The following is a 15,522-nucleotide window of genomic DNA, read 5'->3' on the forward strand; positions in this document are numbered from 1 at the left end:
ACTAAAATGTCTAACTAAAAGAATTATTTAGGGTACTTTTTTTTTTTTTTTACAAAATCATATGCAAAGTATCAAGTTCAAAAGAAAGCTAAACCCGAGGATCCCGGAAAATGAAGAAAAGTGATGTGTCTGCGAAAACGGTAGCAGGGATTTTTTTTTTTTTTTTTTTTTTGTAATTTTTCCCCCCAGGGGCTGTAATTTGACTGCTCTGTTTGGCTACCCTCCAGAGACAAGTCCAAGTGCTCAATCTCTTTCTCTTTCTCCCGCTCCTCCCCGCCGTGCTCGCCCGGGTCGAGGGGAGGAGGGACCCAAGATCCGCTGCTCGCGGCGACGAGGCCCGCAACCCTGCGCCGGGAGGGGCGGGCCGGGGCGCGGCCGGCGAGCGGGGAGCGCGGCCGAGCGGCGGGGCCGAGCGCGAGGAAGAGGAAGTCCGAGCCGGGCGGCGGTGCAGGGCGCTCGGCTGGCGCCGCAGCCGGCGCAGAGCAGCCGCACCTTCCCCTGGCCGACCTGCGAGCGGGGCCCGCGCCGGCAGCCGGCCCTCCCCGGGTAAGTGTCCCTTTCGCTGGACACCGGGTCCTTTTCCAGGAATGGGACCGCGCGGCCGGGAACGCCGGGATAGGAGGGACGGGAGGGGGACCCGGGGGGCGCCCCAGATCCGCAGGTGGAGGCGAGCGGACCGGGGTGCCGGGTTCCTGTTCCCCGCGCGCTCCCTCCCGGATGGGGGCCAACGGGGTTGGGGGAGCGCCCCGCCGCCGCGGCCCCGGCCCGCCGCTGCCCACCACCGCCTGGAGGGGGCGACCCGCGGCCGCCACCGCCCGACTCCGGGGGTTCGGCCCCGAGCCCCCGTGCTCCCCGCCCTCCATCCGCAGCCGCGGGGGCCGGAGCGTTCGCTCCTTGGAGAAGAGATTCCTCAGTGCGCTCGGGACTGTTACCAAGTCAACCCTGCAACTCGAACCGGACAGTCCGAGAACGGGACCCGAGCGCCCTCCGCCCTCGGTCCGCTCCCGCCGCGGGTACCCGCTCCTGGCCCCCCGGACGGTGGACCGCTGTGGGAGTCGGAGGCCCCGGCTCTGTGGCGCGTTTGGTTTGGAGGGTCCCAGCCTTTGTAGATAGAGCCTCGGTGCCCCAGCTCTGCAGATATTTCCTGGGGCGGGGGGCGGTGGAGGGGACGTGCAGGGGGGCTTGGGGTCGAAGCCGGTGGCCGGTCCATCACGGCGATCAATGTAACCCCTGGTCCACGGGGACTTTGTCGACGGTCCTGGTCTCGGAGGGCCGCCGGGGTTTGCGGTGATGCCCGCAGCCCGCTCTCCCAGCCTTTGTGTCCTTTAGTGAGAGTCTAGTTGTTAAACCAGAAGCCTAAGGACTTTTGGGGAAAGTCGTTAAGCCGTGGCATTTCATTGAGCTTACGGCAAACAATGAGGTGGATGGCTTTTTAAATGCTCCGGTGGAGTCTTGCTTGTAGGGCAGGTATTTCATTAAGTTCTGGTCCTTAACCCTCCCTTTGTACCACCCTCAGGTGGCCATGGCTACTGCACATACTTTTGAAATTGTAGAGGGTGAGTCTGGGGGAAGGCTGTTTGCAGCCAGCATCACCCAAGAGAAGGTCAGTCACAGAGAGAGAGAGAGTGGTTTGGGGGTTTTCCGACGACTGGATACAGAACTTGCTTGTGTTTCCTATTTAAACCAGGAGACCAGCATGTTGACTCTGGGTCAGATTCGTCTTCGAACAGAATCCCAGGCCTAGATAGATTGTGTAATGCCGTAAAAATAGTGATCAAGTGTTAAAATCAGCGTCGGGCTGCTCGATTTCTGTGGTTGGCATACTTTTAAAGAATTTACAGGCTTTGGATTTTGATTAAACACTATTAAAACACTTCCAGGCCCATCGTGTCTGGGAGTAAGAAACTCCATCCTAATTTCCTCTTTGCCAAGTCAGACCGGAGCAAGCGGCTCCACCTCGGGTGGCCTTGGCTTCCTCCCTTAAGAAATGATTTAGAGAAACCAGGCAGTTTCTGAAGTTTCAAGCTCACTCCTTGCCGCCCCTCCCCAGTAAGCAGTACTTATTTGGTCTACTATATTTAAGACTTAGATCCAAAAGGGATGGTTTGGTATTATGGTCCTTTACCATCCTTGAGTCTGACTTTCCAGTTCCTCATGTTGCTCTTAGTCCTATTTGAAGCCTTGTGTCTGAGCTGCCAAGCCACCTGAAGAAACATTTCCCCAGAGTTCTCTCCCCTCTTTGGTCCCATCCTCATTAGGTCATCAACAGCTGTCACCTCGTGACCTTCCTTTTTCCTGGTGGAGCTGCTCCCTGAAGCTTTCTGCTGAAGGGCAAAGCACAGTGAGAAACAGCTACCTAGCAGTCAGATCCATGCCCGAATCCTGCTTCCCTTGATGGTTTTTTCCTGCTTATCTCCATCTTCACAATGGGCACCGGCTTCCTTCAGTGACTTTAATATGGATGATGGTACCAAATGCAAACAAATATTTCCCTGGGAGACTCAATCTGTGCTTCAAAAAGGTTCAATGGTCACCTTTTAACAAATCAAGAGGAAGTGGCAGTGTAAATTTTCAAAAGCGAGAATAACCAGTACTGTTTTTTTCTCCTCCTTTGAGGCTATGATTTTTATTAAGTGACTTAATTAGATTTAATGATTTGTAGTCTGACACATAAATGTGGGAAATGCTTGAGCAGCACTAAATCTTTTGAGCCCTTAGTAAACTGGAAGTGATTCCTGGATCTACGCTCTGATTCTTCAACGCTGCAGTCCACTTTTCACAGATTTCTTTAACCCCCCACCTTTCCCCATGAATAGCTGATCTTTCACCTAGTTGCCATCTTTGAATCCTCCTGCAGGCAAATTATATCCATGGAATAGTAAAACTAAAATGGCTCTTGGAAGATCTAGCCCAGCCCCTACATCTTAAAGATTTGGGACAGCACTGGTGTTTAAGAACAAGTGCTCAGAAACTAAGTTGGCCTGTGTATCATTTGCTCAATAGCACTTTGACCTTGATCCCTCTAAGGAAATTCTGTAGATGTAGATTCTTTTATAATTGAGAAACTGTAACAGTCATAGTTGATCATTCTCTCTGGATTATCTGACCTTTGCTCATTCCTTCCTCTGTCAATTTAGGAAATGGTAAGCCTTCTTCCTTCTTAGGTGGTACTATAGTTAAGTGTTGGACACATTGTATGCTTCTAAGATGACTGCTGTTGATAAACCAAGTCCCAGGAGTGAGTGATTTTCCTGGTGATTACACAACTCTCAACTGGAAGAGCTGTGATTTAACTCATGTTCATGTCTCTTGGTCTGGAACTGTACTACCTAGAAATGGTGATGGCATGGGGGCATATTTTAAATTAAATGCAATGATTCTTTGTTTCAGGAAAGAAAAAAAAAAAGTCCCTTGCCTCTTTTGACCTAAAAAGAACATGGATTCCAAATCAAAATATTCATTGTTTAAGTAGGAATGGGAATAGAAATATTTTATAGACAAAGACCCTAAGCAAGCTAGTACTCGTGTGTGGCAGGCTTCTCAAGTATTAGTGTTTCTTCACAATGTACATCAATCTTGCTTTATAGAATGAAGAGCTGACTCCAAACCATTTGGGCATTCAGGGCCATGGGCGTCTGTGCCAAGGAGAACTTACTGACTGCAAGGCCCGCTTTCAAGTAATTATGAGAGGACTACAGGCTCTGCTTCATGTTGCTTGTGCTGATGAAAAGCAACAGATGCTTTAGCAGAGATGATAGAAATATAGGCTGGCCATCCCAGCAAGGGGGCCTGGGTTTGCTGTCAGAGTAACTAGGCCCCAGGTCATCCAGATGCTGTGGAACAACTTCCTGGATGCCTGAGTGATCCCCATCCCAGGGATAAGGAGGTGCTGGTCAGTCTAGCATAGTTTCCATAATCGAGTCATATTGGAATATCTTTTCAATCTTTTGGGTACAAAAGTACCCAAAAATGTTTCTCTGCCGAGATGCAAGGCTTGTAAAAATTTCCAACCCTAAACATCTCCTTTTGGTAAATATTGAATTACTGTTGGATGGAAAGCAAAAGTAGGCTGGATTCATGGATACAAAAAGTCCCTAACTCTCGTCTGCTTTTCCCCTTCCCATATAAACCCAGAGGAAGGGAAACTTGAGGAGTGCTAATGTTAGGCTAAATTTTACAAAGGTTCCAGCTACGCCCACTGGATGTACTAAACCGATGTCTTTAATTAAGAAAGCTGTTTGGGTAAGCTTTAATGACCAGGGTGCTGCCGAGCCTGTAGAAACCGCTTATCACCAGCATTAGGAGGATCAAACCACTGCAGCATTTGGCCAAAAGCTAGCAAGCCCTTAAGTGTGAGAAGGACATCTTTTTAAAATATCAAAGTTGAAATGGGTGTGAGTGTAATAATGATGGAGATTTAGAATTCTCATAAAAGGAATCAGTAAATCAATGTCATTACACCATTCAACTGGCTCTAATGTTTGAAGTGGCAAATAGATCTTACCATTGTCCATTCTGTGTCCAGTCACATTAAACACTGACTTAAATGACTTGAGTCTAAATAAAGATGGATGAGAGGAGGAGGAGAAGTTCTAGATCATGGGGTGGTGGACTTTTTCCTGTAAAGAGCCAGATAGTGTTTCAGGCTTAGTGGTCCATGTGTATCCCCATCGTATATTCTTTGATTTGTAGAAGGGGGGACTGGTTGTTTACATAAGCCTGGTTAAACTTTAAATATTTAAAAACCAGCCTTTGCTTGAAAGCCATACAGGATAAGCTTTTTCACTGGAAACCTAAATAAATGTTAGTAAACCAAAAAAGGAAAAAAAAAAAATCTATGACAGCCATTGTTTTCCACTTCTGTTCTAAATGAAATATTCTGTTTGAACTATCATTCCCAAAATGACAAATGCCATAGGCTCTATCTAAGCTGTCTGGCTGTAGACTGGCTTATAATCAAATCTCCTATGTTAATATTTTTTTTCCAGTCACCCTTCTTTATTTGCTCTTTTCACTCGGCTTAGAAGTCTCTGTTAGACAGTGATCAGTTGACAGGATTCTCAGCACCAGATTTCAACATCCAGTCTTGGGTGAGGTATGGAACAGGCAGAGGAGTTCAGCTGGGATGTAGTAAATTCCTCAAAGAAGCAGGTCATTGATGAGGCTCACTGATGACATGAAATAAAGTTCACACCCACTAGGATGGCAGCCAAGGCCCTTGTGTTCTATTTTCTTCTAGTACCTTCCCATGTATACTCTATGGCCCTCTCATCCAAGAAGACTTGCAGAGCCCTAGATGGGCTGTGCTGTCTCTCACCAAAGGTGGGATCCTTCCATACAAAGTTTAACTATATATCTCTTTCTGATCTTCCTGGGGAGAAACATGGGCCTCTGAATCTCTGTGCTAACACAGGACTTTATATGTGACTCAAGTAGAAGGACAGAGAAATGTAGTGATCCCCAATGGACACACATTACCCTTCAAGGTTGCGGGGACCGTTTTATTCCTCTCTGTAGCTTCGGGGATCTTGTCTTATGTCTGTGGACCAGTCACTGAATCAGAACTGTTTCCAGGCTTTGTATGTGATTCCAAGTATAGCATGGCGCTGATGTGTCTGGACTTGAAGTGAGGCTGAGCTGACATCTAGTCCTGGTTTCTCCACTTCACCTGCTGCCCCATCTTTCAAGTCAAGAATAAGACCTCTCAATTGCTAGGAATAAAGGAGATTTTTTTTTTTTTTTTCTGTGAAAAGCATTTAGTTCAGAGTCTGACATGTAGTAGTGGCTTAGTAAATGGCAACTTTTGTTCAATCCATAGTCATTTATTGAGAACCTGCTGTACCTGGAATGATGTTCAGTCCTGCTCTGGGCATAGCAGTGAATACAAGAGCCACGGTTTGCACAGAGATGTGATCAGGAAGTGGGGAGAAGGCGGGATGAGGGATGGGTCACCTTAGATTGGTGTTTCAGGAAGCCTGTCAGAGAAGGCAGGGTTTGAACTGCAACCTTAGTGATATTGATGAGTCCCTATTTCATCTAATCTAAGATACTTTTGAAAATACTTTTTTTAATACATCATTAAGAAAAAATTCTGTCAGTAAAATTGACAGTCTCCTATAAGTTGTAAAAAATGTACATCTTAGCACCAATAAGGGTATTAATATTAGTGCTCAGTAAGTACCCACTGAGTGCGGGCATGTGTGCTAAGTCACTTCAGTTGTGTCTGACTCTGCGACCCTGTGGACTGTAGCCCGCCAGGTTCCTCTGTCCGTGGGATTCTCCAAGCAAGAATACTGGAGTGGGTTGCCATGCCCTTTAATGTGTGAATCTTTAATGCATAGCAATGCCATCCTAAGGGCTGCAAAGGCATTAGCTGGAGCTTGCTTCCTTCTGTTTCCCAGATTTAATTGAACATTAATACGCCCCTCCTCTGTATCCCAAGGGACCGATCGTTCCTCTAACCAAGCAGGTCCTCTGTGATAATGAAATGGGGGGAAGGCTCCCTTTAGAGCCACCGCCTTCCCCTCCTCTGGCAAGTCCCTACGCTTTCAAAGTCCAGGCAGTGTCCTCTTCTCTCCCCACTCCCTCCTTCCTGCTCAGAGCAAAACGAACTGCTGAAATCTTTGCTTTCTGACCACCCTGTACACTCTGGTCCCTCGTCCAGATCTTTTTCTGAACCCAGTCCGGAGCCCGCCCCAGCTCTCCCCAGCTGTCCAAGGTCTCAGCTTCTGCATGGATGACTCAATGGGAGCTTTGACAATACCCGGCTATTTCTAGCTTTAATAAAGTGTGCTTTCATGCTGTTTTGATTTTAATTTCAACATGTCACTCAAGGCCTGTGCACATGTCGGCTTGCGGGTCCCCCACATGTGGGGAGCGTGCCTTTCCTTCTGTCCGCCTGGAGTCTGTCAGCAGCTTCCACCCTCTCCCTGCCCGGTGGGGAGGAGTCTGTCAGCCCTGGCCTGGAGGAAGCAAGTGCAGAGCTTACTCCCTCCCAGCCACGTCCTCCCCCGTCTTCTCCTGGGACTGAAGCCCTCGTGCTCTAGGAGTTCTTCAGGACCCACCGCAACTCCGGCTGCAACAGGAGTCGTTGGAAACAAGGAGATGCAAAGGAAAGGCTGTTTGTAGGCGTTCCGGGGATGCGTATTAACCACCATCTGGCCTCAGGGTGATTTCAGGCTGTCTCCAACCTATGACTGGAAAGCTGGTGGAGGTGGGAGGGGTGTGTGAAGGTGTGAGGCCACGAGGACGCGGGTGGGCACTGATCTGAGTTCCCCGTGCTTCCCGGGGCCGTGTGATTATATAGGCAGTCCTCAGACACTAACATCTGTGCTTCTCTGATGTGCTGGGAGAGAGGAAAAAACTGTAATCTGGGGCATAAATATACGATCCTGTGTTTGTTCCCTTTAACCAAGTAAACCTGTTATTAGGTTAAGCATCTGTGTTGCACTAAAATATTACAGCTCCTTCAAAGGAAGATATGGTTGCTCGTCTGATACAGCTTGCAGTTTAAACATTCATCTGTCTCACACTTTTAAAAATTTGAATCAACTAAGAATATGAATTATGAAGCATAAGAATCAAAATCCAGGATACAGGATTACTGAGTAGGGGGCAGAGGAGGAAGTTAGAGGAGACATAGACTTAATATTTTTTACTTTTTATTTTATATTGGAGTCTAGCCAATTAACAATGTTGTGATAGTTTCAGGTGGACAGCCAAGGGACTGTGCCATGCATATACATGTATCCATTCTCCCCCAAACTGACTTAGACTTTAAAAGTGAATTTTTTTAAAGAAGACTCTTTGAAAGTTTGGGGTTGACTTGCACTACTATAGTTGAAATAGTTAACAAACTATTAGTTAAACAAACTAATAGTTAACAAACAAGGACCTACTGCATAATACAGGGAACTCTGATCAATATTCTGCAATAACCTAAATGGGAAAAGAATTTGAAAAAGAATAGACACACGTATATGCATAACTGAATCACTTTGCTCTACTCCTGAAGCCAACACAACATTGTAAATCAACTATATAATCATACTCCAATATAAAATACAAATTAAAAACAAAAAAGAAGGAAAATCTTTCCATTCCCTCATGCCCTTCCCATCATATATCAGTTTTAAGAGAATAACTTGCTAAGAACTAATGAGGGTGAGGCTGGAAGGGTGATGAGATGAGCAGGGAACAGGATGGGAAATGGGCGCCCAGATGGGCTGATGAGGATTGGCTGTATCTAGGAAAGTGCTTTGGGAGACATTTGCAAGCTTTGCAATATAGTTATGGAACAAACTCTCGGTGGTCTTGGCTTTTTTCCACTTTTCTTCAATATCTATATGAGATAAATGCTTCTTTCCCCTTCTCTTCTTTAACAGTTGTTTAAACTCTAAGGAATTGGCACTTAATCACAATATTTAATGGTATCTGATCTTGACACTAAAATGGCAAGGAAAACAATGTGCAAATAACGTTTTGTGGCCTGTGGACCCGCTTTGGCCCATGGGTGTACTAAGCACAAGGATGAATTACCTCTAGCAAGTTGGAATCCAGATGACTTCTTCCAGGTGTCATTATTTGGAAACTCTGTTCCTTCCTTCCTTTCTTTCTTCTTATCCTGTTAGGAAAGCAAATACTATGACGTTCTAAAAATTAAGTTGTGATGAGTGCTATAATGGCCATACCTTTCAGAATCCAGAATCTCCCTGAAGAGCAGAAAGAGACTTATTTCACTGAATAATCTAACACGTCAAGATATGAGACTCTAAATTTCCACAGAGGAAGTTAAAAGATGTTTGTTTTTACCTTCTTACCAAATGAAGAAGAGAGCACATTTCTGTACTAGGTAAAGACAGAATAGCTAGCAGCAACTATTCTAAAAAATACCCTTGGCTTTGGTTTACAAATATGAGCAGAAAACATACTTTGCAAATGTTCAGAAACAAAATACTATGCTCTTAAAAGAGAAAATTCTTACTTGATGCTTCTATATGCATAACAGACATCACAGTCAAATCTAATACTTTTCTGCTTTCTTTGCTTGTGTGAGTGTGTGTGTGTGTGTGCGCGCACACACGAACTCAGTTGCTCAGTCATGTCAGATCCTCTGCGACCCCACGGACTGGGGCCCACCAGGATCCTCTGTCCATGGAATTTTCCAGGCAAGAATACTGGAATGGCTTGACATTTCCTCCTCCAGAGGATCTTCCCAACCCAGGGTTTGAACCCGAGTCTCTTGCGTCTCCTGCATTGGCAGGTGGATTCTTTACTACTGTACTACCTAGGAAGTCCATTTCTTTGCTTACTTATTGTAATGCCAGTTTCTGTGCCATTAATTATGGGGAAAATGGTGTGCATAGGAGAGATAAGTTTGTTTTTCTAAGGTCTGAATATTGAGTTGAAATGTGGGAATAGTCTGAAATTAGGCAGTCTGTGTATGTCATTTGAATGTTATTTGAAAATGCCTGCTAACCTAGGGGTAAAACCATATAATAAAGATATTGTGAGGCTTGAATGCATAATGTATATATGGCACCCCATACATAATAAACCCTTGATAAATAGTGGCTCTTTTACTGTGTTTACTGGGTGAAACACTTCAGTTTTATTCCCCGCTACTAGACATCTGGAACAATAAACCAACATGAAAATAACTGAGAAAAAACATTTCAGTGGTAGAAGACAGCCTTTGTCCTGAGGCAGGGATAAGAGAGAGGGATGAGGAACACTTTGTTCTGTTGTTTTTTACTGTAGTAGAGACACAGTACACATTGCACTTGGAAATTCAGATTAGAATGAGCATATCAACAAATACAGTTTTCTAAATTCTGGGGATACAGTGATGAACAGAACAGGCCAAATCTGGAATGAAGGGAAAAACACTATGTGTTGAGCGCTTTAAAGAAAAAAGGGAAATATGTGGCGGAGAGGGGAGGGCTAGTGGCTTGCCATTTGCTGGGTGATCTGAAAGGCCTATCTGAGCTGGTCCTTGAAAAGTGGACCTTAAGATATGAGGGAAGAACATTCTAGACAAACAGGGAGGAAAAAAATAAGTATGGAGGCCCTAGGAGAGGAGTAAATTCTGTGAGTTCTTAGAAAAGAAAAGCAGGCTGTGTATATGAACAAGGGAGGTGGGGGCAGAAGAAAGAGAGGTGAAGGTGAAGAGGGAGACAGAGCCCAGATCTCATAGCTCTGTATAACACTGAAGGTCTTTACTGTGGCTTAAAAGTGGATACATATATATGTATGGCTGAATCCCTTCACTGTTCATCTAAAACTATCACAACACTGTTAATCAACTATATGCGTTCGTGCTAAGTCGCTTCATTCACATTCAACTCTCTGCGGCCCTGTGAACTGTAGCCTGCCAGGCTCTTCTGTCCATGGGGATTCTCCAGGCAAGAATACTGGAGTGGATTGCCATGCCCTCCTCCAGGGGATCTTCCCAACCCAGGGATCAAACTTGAGTCTCTTATGACTCCTGCATTGGCAGGTGGGTTCTTTGCCACTAGTGTTTGTTAACTGACTATACCCTAATACAAAATAAAAAGGTTTTCTTTTTTTTTTCTTTTGAAAACATGATGCAAAGCCAGTGGAGGGCATGGTGCAGGGGAGTGACAGAATCTGATTACTGATCATTCAGTTGGGAGCAGTGCTACAGAGAAGTGGTACAGAGACGGTGCAGAGGTTGGGGTGGGGGCTGCAGGTTGATTCAGAACTGGAATGTCGGCCAAGATGGTGCAGCTGAAGGAGAAGGACTTTGTGGGACTCAGGGAGCAGCATGGCCTGTGTTATTTGCTTCAACCTACCTGCTTACCAGCCAGTCTCCGTCTCCTACTTCCATTGCCCTTTCTCCTTAAGTTCAGTTTAGTTCAGTTCAGTCGCTCAGTCGTGTCTGACTCTTTGTGACCCCATGGACTGCAGCACGCCAGGCCTCCCTGTCCATCATCAACTCCTGGAGTTTACTCAAACTCATGTCCATTTAGTCGGTGATGCCATCCAACCATCTCATCCTCCATCGTCCCCTTCACCTCCCACCTTCAATCTTTCCCAGCATCAGGGTCTTTTCCAATGAGTCAGCTCTTCGCATCAGGTAGCCAAAGTATTGGAGTTTCAGCTTCAACATCAGTCCTTCCAATGACCATTCAGGACTGATTTCCTTTAGGATGGACTGGTTGGATCTCCTTGCAGTCCAAGGGACTCTCAAGAGTCTTCTCCAACACCACAGTTCAATAGCATCAATTCTTTGGTGCTCAGCCTTCTTTATAGTCCAACTCTCACATCCATACATGACTACTGGAAAAACCATAGCCTTGACTCTCTCTCTTTCGGCTCCCATAAATAAAGTAATTAAAGCACCACGTGACCGTGAAGGATGCTCTCCCTGAAGCCATGATGGACAAGCTCACCTCCCCACACCCGCCTCCCTTCTAGAATTTGGTGTTGCTTGTAGCCATTAGTTGTCTGCCTTCCCTCACTAGACCACTGGCTCCTTGAAGGCAAGTGTTTGAACAAAACAGTTTTCCCTTTTACTAGTTGAGATGAGCTTTTAAGAAGTCTGGGCAAAAATCTCTGTTTTTCACAAATGAATTGAAGAAAAGAAATTTTGAGTAGGTGGCTAAATATTTGGAGAAGGACCAAGAAGAAGAGGAAGAAGGGGGAAGGAAAGAACAAAAAAGAGAAGAAAAGGAAAGAAGAGAAAAAGCAAAGAGAAGGAGCCCCGTTGGAGAGATCCAGAGGAGCTCTCATGAACACTTCAGAAAACGTTCTGCAGAAAGATGTTTTTGTTCCAAAGATTTTCTGTAAGAGAAATCCAGTAGCTACTGGTTTAAAACCTGTAGTGTTTGTGCTTCATGTGGTACTTTATGAATATGTAGGTCCGTGGTCTGCCTTACCCTGGTTTGCAGGACACTTGGAAACTCAGCAATGCTTATTCTGAAATAGGAACAACATTAGAGAAATTGAGGTGCTCAGAAGTCTTTCTGATGTTCCGAGTCAGGTGAGTGACTGATAATGCATTTCTAGACTGACTGACTATCAGCCCTACTCCAACCCTATACCTATGCCTTCTTATGCATGGCGGGCAGAGGGCACTCCAGACCCTTTGGTAGGTTGTGAGTCTCTAGGGGCACAATTCAGTTCAGTTGCTCAGTCATGTCCAACTCTTTGTGACCCCATAGACTTCAGCACACCAGGCCTCCCTGTCCATCAACAACTCCTGGAGCCTACTCAAACTCATGTCCATTGAGTCAGTGATGCCATCCAACCATCTCATCCTCTGTCGTCCCCTTCTCCTCCCGCCTTCAATCTTTCCCAGCATCAGGGTCTTTTCAACGGAGTCAGCTCTTCACATCAGGTGGCCAAGTTTCAGCTTTGTGTTCCAGATGGAGAGCATGGTCACTGGCACACCCAACTGTTTGACCTGAAGTTGGGTCCAGGTGTCTATTTCCACTGGGAAATGCACATGAGAAGTTTGATGTTCAGTCCGAGTATGGGGGTTTTGGAGGAAAACCTTAACTCTAGTTTACCACCTTGAAGCTTAGAAATGTAAAACCAAATTTGAAAAGTCTATATTTACTATTCTCATATTCTGAATTTAGCATTCTTACTGGAAAAAAAGATGAATATAGCTAAACCACATTGTTAAGTGTTATTTTAAAATGGTATAGTAATTGCTCTGTTCTTTGTAAATTTAGTTGATTAAGACTGGTCTTTCACATTGCTTCGTGTCAAAAGGAAATGGATTCTGGTAGCCTAGTTTTAGTTACTACTCTTATTAGAAAATAATCAAATGAAATAGCTCTCAAAATGTTCTGACTTAAATTTCCTAGCTCTGATAGTGAGGCCCTATTGTGTTTCAAAATAAATTCAGAGAAAAACCGTGCAGCAGCCTGTCTGAGCCTCCCACTCTTATTCACACTCCTTCTGGGATTTATCTGTTGGCTTTTGCACAATTGATTCCAAGTCACCCACCCAGAGCTGGGCTCATAATCTCCATTTCCAGACCCACCTCTAACTTCCTGGGGTTGTTTTTCTTTTCCCTCCTTTTCCAATTCTTAGTTAATAGCCCCACAATTCTTTGGTCAGAGTAAGTCATTTTCCTTCCTTTCGTGCCTTGTCCAGTCTGTTAGCAGTGACTTCCTAAATAGCTCTCCATCCACGTTCACCTCTTCATGCCCCCTTTCCATCCTATGAGACGCTTCTCTCTTACCTAGCCCATTAGCATGCCTGCTGAGCCAGCATGGATTGATGTATCTAGAGGACAAATCTGACCAGTGAATACATTGTCACAGAGGCATCTCCTAATGGCTTAACCCAACGGAAAGGTTGAAGGTAGAGCCTCGAGTGGAGAGAAAAGTCTCAGGGAAAGGGACTTCCCTGGTGGTCCAGTGGTTAAGACCCCATGCTTCCACTGCAGGAGACATAGGTTCGATCCCTGGTAGGGAAACTAAGACCCTGAATGCTGAGTTGTGAAGCTAAAAGGTAGGAAATAAAGGGGAGGGGCTTCAGGTAGAGATCCTTTGGTGTTTCTGTGGTCACATTCCTCCTCTCATATTTCAGGTCCAATCCAGAGTCAGACTGGGCTCTTCCTCCAAAACATCCAGAATCCTAGGACTTCTCATGGTCTTTTCCACACCCACCTGGTCCAGCCCGTCTCTTCTGTCTCCCTGGCTTAGTGCAATAGGTTCCTAACTGGTCTCCTGGCTCAGTCTTGTTGCCCCCTACTCTTTCTTTCCCACACACCAGTCCAAAGGATCCTAATTCAAACATCTCTAATGATTCCCTGTTCCATTCAGAGTCCAAAGCCAATCCATGGAACAGCCTCCAAGCCCCTCCCCAGTGGGGTCCCTGCCGATCCCCACATGGTCACCCTGACCCAGCTCACTGGCCTCTCCGTTGGCCCCAGATACACCCAACAGGCCCCAGCCTTGGACTGTTTTCATGCCCTCTGCCTGGGAATCAAAGCTTTGCTGACTCAATTCTCTTCGCCCCCACTCAAGAGCGCCCTTATCAAAGTCTTCCTGATGGCACTCCAGAAGACAGGAAGCCAACACCTTGGAGGTTGTAGCCTTCGTACCCTACTTCATCTGTATGCCTGGCATTCATGAACACATAACAAAGGATATATTTGTTTCTTGTCTGTTCATCATGAGAAGAGAGGCCTTGTGCTGTTCACGCTGCATTTGCAGTGTTTTAGAACAATGCCCAGTGTAGAGAGAAGCTTTATTCTCAAACAAATCACTGTCACCTCGGCAGCTGCCATCTCTTGCCTCTGAGTCAGGTAAATTCTGATTGTCTGATATTGTTGTACTATGTTCTAGAATGAGATCAGCACTTAAGGTGTTGAATGTGGACATGGGTGGGAGGGTATGCTGGAATAGAAGTGGTGGAGAACCTGTCTTATGACTCCACCTCCCTCTTCCCTCCGTCCTCTGTCACTGCCCTCATTCTCCTGGGCTTCAGAGGAAGCTTCCTTTGGAAGTCCATCTGGGCCTCTTGCCTGCAGTGGTGTCCGCGCTGTAGCACCATCCAGCCCAGAAAACCTTACTCTTGGCTGTTCTCCTGCGTCTGCCTTATTCTTGCACAGTATCCACAGCACCACTCAGAAAATATCAAGGCACTACTGGATATTTAGGTCTACTCTTTCACCCTTCCTTCATCCAGATGCTATTTATCCATCCAGATAGCCAGTGTCAGATGACACTTAAACATGCAAACTCTGGTCCTGGGCTACCTGGATTCAAACTGGGTTATACCACTTAGAGTTTTCATAACCTTGGACAGACTTTTAGCCTCCCTAAGCTTAGGGGCAGCCTCTTACAGATGAAGGAAACAGTACCAACTTCTGGGGTTGTGATGAGGATCAAAGCCAATCATTCTTTAATATGTTTGCAGCATCTAGTTCTAACATAGAGAGAAGTTAAGTAATATTCATCATTGTTTTCATTAACATTTCTTTGAAATGGGCTTCTTTCAGAAAACTCAAATTGCTCTTATCTTTCTCAGAAATTATCTTTAATTATCATTGTATTCAACTTCATGTGAACTTCATGTGTATTAAGGTCTTATCCTGATGCAGTTATCAATTCATCCAGGTTTTATTAATTTATGTGTATAAAATAAATGCTGCCTGTGTGTAGAAACACTATATTCATCCACCCTCCTCTCAGCATCTCCCTTCTCTGCTTTATTTTTCTGATTAGCACATGTATCTGCCTGATGGATACACCATGAATTATTGTTTATCTTTAAAGCTCCATAGAGGGAGGAATGCATCTTCTAATTAAGGGAATTTCCAAATAAACACAAGTAGAGAGACTAGCATAATGAACCCCCATGTACTCATCTTCCAAGTTCAACAATTATAAACATTTTGCCAATCTTGTTTCATCTGTTTCCCCATGTGTCCCCTCCCCCACTTTGAAGTTGTTGTTCATTCACTCAGTTGTGTCCGACTCTTTGCAACCCCATGGACCGCAGCACACCAGGCTTCTCTGCCCTTCACCATCTCCTGGA

General features: G+C 45.4%; 1 protein-coding gene across 1 annotated transcript in view; it reads left to right on the top strand.

Annotated features, from left to right (window-relative positions):
- The first annotated feature begins 301 nt into the window (after positions 1 to 301).
- The window catches only part of PLEKHG1 (pleckstrin homology and RhoGEF domain containing G1), a 240,714-nt gene continuing 225,493 nt past the window's right edge, over positions 302 to 15,522 (top strand). The window contains exon 1 of the mRNA XM_043887987.1: positions 302 to 546. The gene's annotated coding sequence lies outside the window, so the exon portion shown is untranslated. The remainder of the gene's footprint in view (positions 547 to 15,522) is intronic.

This window comes from Cervus elaphus, chromosome 26, assembly GCF_910594005.1.
Source record: "Cervus elaphus chromosome 26, mCerEla1.1, whole genome shotgun sequence".
In the NCBI taxonomy this organism is placed as follows: domain Eukaryota; kingdom Metazoa; phylum Chordata; class Mammalia; order Artiodactyla; family Cervidae; genus Cervus; species Cervus elaphus.